Source organism: Typha angustifolia, chromosome 11 (assembly GCF_048772165.1).
Source record: "Typha angustifolia cultivar Huaian chromosome 11, ASM4877216v1, whole genome shotgun sequence".
NCBI lineage: Eukaryota > Viridiplantae > Streptophyta > Magnoliopsida > Poales > Typhaceae > Typha > Typha angustifolia.
Window position 1 is genome coordinate 7,576,315 of NC_133249.1, and position 4,424 is coordinate 7,580,738.

At 32.3% G+C, this 4,424-nt stretch overlaps 1 long non-coding RNA gene across 1 annotated transcript; it reads right to left on the minus strand.

Moving 5' to 3' along the window:
• Positions 1–261: 261 nt before the first annotated feature.
• LOC140771019 (uncharacterized) lies at positions 262–4,221 on the minus strand. The gene is made up of 3 exons (XR_012106090.1): positions 3,872–4,221; positions 2,606–2,656; positions 262–455 (listed from the first exon to the last, which is right to left on the minus strand). It is a non-coding gene; the product is annotated as an uncharacterized lncRNA (long non-coding RNA).
• Between the last annotated feature and the right edge of the window lie 203 nt (positions 4,222–4,424).

Consider the following 4,424-nt stretch of genomic DNA (forward strand, 5'->3'; position numbering starts at 1 on the left):
TCCTAATAATTCATCATAATAAAACCCATCCAATTGAGTTTAAAACAAAATTTCAATTTTCAAAAAGTGTATCATACATTCATACAAACAAAATAATACATTTCCAACTCAAAACTTATACAATATCAAAATTACAATCCTAATAATTCATCATAACAAAACTCATACAATAGAGTTTAGAACAAAGTTCTAAATCTCAAAAAGTGTATCATACATTCATACAAACAAAATAATACATTTCCAACTCAAAACTTATACAATATCAAAATTACAATCCTAATAATTTAACATAACAAAAGTCCATACAATATAGTTTAAAATAAAGTTCCAACAAAGTCCATACAATCCCGTAATAATTAGAACAAAATTTAGAGTTTACAATCCATTACAAATTACAAATAGTTTGAAATATGCAAACACTATCATTAAGCTCTCCATCTCCAAATATCACGATCCTGCCAAAAAGAACAAAAAGTAAACATCTAAAATATAAGATATATACAAAACTTCACTTACATTAATTAATGAGCATTCACCGGATTTAGATTTATGCATTTGAGCATTCACCAGATTCTACAACTTCACTTGCATTAGCTATTAAGTCCAAATTTGTAATATCTTCCGTTAGCTCATCCAAAACTACCAAATTGTCTATCATAATATGATAAAATAATTAGTAGACTAAACTTTTTTAATATTTATATAAGAAAACAATAAGATACTTACCTCTAGTATGAAACAACCAATCTCGAGTACAAATTAAAGCTTCCACAGTTTCAGGCTTTAAAGCATTCTATATTGATCAAGTACTCTACCACCAACACTAAAAGCAGATTTAGAAGCAACTATGGAGATAGGAATACTTAATATATCGCATGCCATGAGAGAAAGATCTGGATATCGAAATTGATTGGATTTCCAATAATTAAGAATATCCAATATAGAACTTCGATCAATTCGAGGCTCTTCAAGATACAATTCTAATTGTGACTTTTGTGATTTGCTCACAAACTCAAAACTCTCAAATGAATCAAACTCCTACATAAGAAAAAGAATTATTATTCTGAATATATAAAAAATATTAAAAAAATATAATGATAAGAACATACTAATGGTATTAAATTACCTTCATCATAGAGTTATTATCTTCAGTATCATTTGAAACTTTACATAAAGTAGTTGAAGATGTCATATTGAAAACTTTAGAAGTATTCTGAACATAATAATAAAAAAGAACAAACAACTTCTTGCGGATCTTTATCATCTCAGAAGAAGAGCCATAGAGTTTGTTGTATGAGAATTCTACAAAATGTATTTTGAATCGTGGATCTAGAATAATAGCTATCGCCAAAATAATATTGTATTGTTTCCAATATTTTTTCAAACTTCACATTCATCTGTGTGGCTATATGACTAATAAAATTATCTGAGCTTCGCATGCCTTCCATTATATTCAATTGGATCAAAACCACCTTAAGAAAGTACAAATTTGCTGTAGGGTATATAGATCCAGAAAATAGAGATGTAACATCATAAAACAACTTCAAAAATTTGCAAATCTTTTCAGCGTTACCCCATTCTTCTTGTGATGGGCAATACTTGTAATTTGAATCACTCAATTATAAATGAAGAAATGCACGACGATATATAATAGCACTATCAAGCATTAAGTAAGTTGAATTCCATCTTGTAGGAACATCTTGTCTTAATCCTTTACTGCTATTTAAAGAAACTTGTTTAACACACTCAACAAATCTCTGTTTTCTGACTTGTGACCTTTTAACATATTTGATATTTTCTCTGATTTTAAATACATAATCATCTATTTCTTTCAGACTTTCTTGCACTATTAAGTTAAGAATATGAGCACAACAACGAACATGAAAGAAATCACCATCACATAATAAAGCATCATTCAACATAAGTTGGCTCCTCAACAACTCAACAAATAAATCATTTACAAATGCATTATCAAGTGTTATGGAAAATAACTTTTTCTCTATACCCCATTCAGTCAATAATGTATAAATCTTATCAGACAAAGCTATTCCAGTGTGTAGGGTTGGCATTGCATAAAAATTTATAATTTTTTTTTTGCAATACCCAATTTTCATCAACAAAGTGTGCCGTGAGACATAGATAACCATCAGTAGTTGTAACGCCCCCGCCCGGCACGGGCACGTGCACGCACACGCGCCCACACGGCACGCGCGGCGCACGCGACAGGTCGGGCGGGGCCCGTCACGCACAGATACACTCCTGTGCACATACGTTCATGACATCATCAAATAACACCTGCTAACATATCCATGATCACATAATCCATCACCAAATAAATCATACTCTTAACCAAATAAACATGTTAACATATGAATATCAAAGTCCACAATAATATACACTAGACCGCTACATAATCTGGCAGGACCCACATAGGCCACAACAAACCATCAAGATACAACTAAAATAACTAATACAAGGATACACTATGATTCGACCTGTATTATATAAATCATTGTCTAATACAAAAGAGTACAAATATCAAATATTGGTACAACTCGATTTCTATATAAACTATCATCTATACCATCTCATATCTATAGCTCACCTCATCATCGCTCTAAAATATCTTCTCAAGTCGCTATCACGTACCACATATCTGAGGGGGTTAGAAAAGAAATAAAGAGAGTCATGAGCAAAAGGCTCAGTGAATAGACCTTACCCCGAATCAGTGATGCCAAACAGAGAGTAAATCATGTACTGGATAATATGAATCAGAAAGAGTATCATGTCATGAATGAGTATATAAATGTATCCTCAATAATATATAAATGAAAAGTAGATAACACGTCATAACTGATAAAAGTATATAATCCTCGACTATGAGTAAACAAATCTCCATGTCATCTATCATCATAACTCTCTCTCAAATATGACACATGATGCATGCCGATCATGACTATGCTATGATATCAAATGCAACCATATATGATGCATATTGACCACTCGATAATCAGGTAACCGAATGATAATGAAATCATATGCATTTCTCAACATCACGATCATCACCGACATCTCGGTATAATATCATCATACTAGACCACTGTGCACAGTCAATACCCGGTACCCGGTCTCAACATCATGCCCAAAGGCTCCGAGCATACTCTGCCATCCGCAAGGAGTATCTCAAATATAACCATACCCTGCCATCCGCTAAGGGTATCAACATCCATCCAGACCGGGCACCCCACATAGTTGATAGAAACCTCGTGAGGATAACTCGCCACATATGCCCTGGCGAACGGCATGTGTCCGATTGTCTGTGCGCACAGACTCAACTGACCTCGGACATGGGCCACGAGATATCGCATATCAGCGACCATAATCATCAATCCAGGCACCCCTAACCCTGGCGCCTACTCGGGTATCCCCACGCTTTCTATCAACTATCCTATCAATCATATTTCATGCTTTCTTTTTAAATGACAGATCATATGCATATATCCAGTACAATAACGAGTCAATGCATAATAGGAATTTAGGTGGAACAGGAATCAAGAGAAAAATGCTGCAATGTAGTCTCCAACCATGTATCTAACACATGCATACTCTCGCTAGTCTATCACATGCACACTCATACTAGAAATCATCTCGACATAAAACCATAACAGTATAATCATCTCCAACCATCCTTATTTATCATTATCATACTTATATCAAAGATCAGCCTAATTACATGCATGATAAAAATATGCTCGATGGTAATCATCTCTAGATAAAGTCATATAATCATGCTGGAGGCTAAAACATGCATGTACATAATATATAATATAACCTAATTTGAGAAAGGGATCTAGGGGATAAGACTACTCACCGTCTGATCAGAAGATACAAACCACGCATCTCTCACGTCCGTCAGGTAACCGAGTGACACTCATCGCTAGCAAGGTCCACGGGGTCTCAAATAAGGGGTTCGGGATCGTCTGAAAATGTTTAAGTAACATAAAGTTAGTTGTTTATCCCATTATAATCCGTTCGAGTAAAATATGATGATTTATTAGATTTTAGAATTTCTACTTATTTTTATAATTGGCTAGATTTTTATTATAAATAAAATATAAATATAGATAAAAACCTAATTATAATTAAATTATATCTTGATTAATTAGGGACTATGTAGCCATTATCTTCTTTGTTACAAAATAATAATGTATAATAAATTAATAGAATTACTTAAAAAATGTATATCATAAGAATATTAGAATATAAATCTAATAATTATAATTTACAAATTTATCTATTAATCTAATATACATATAAGTAAGTAAATAAATAAATATAAGTATTACCTATATTTATGCCTAATTAATCATTAATTATAAAAATTATCATTAATAAAATTACATTGAAGGATATATAATATTATT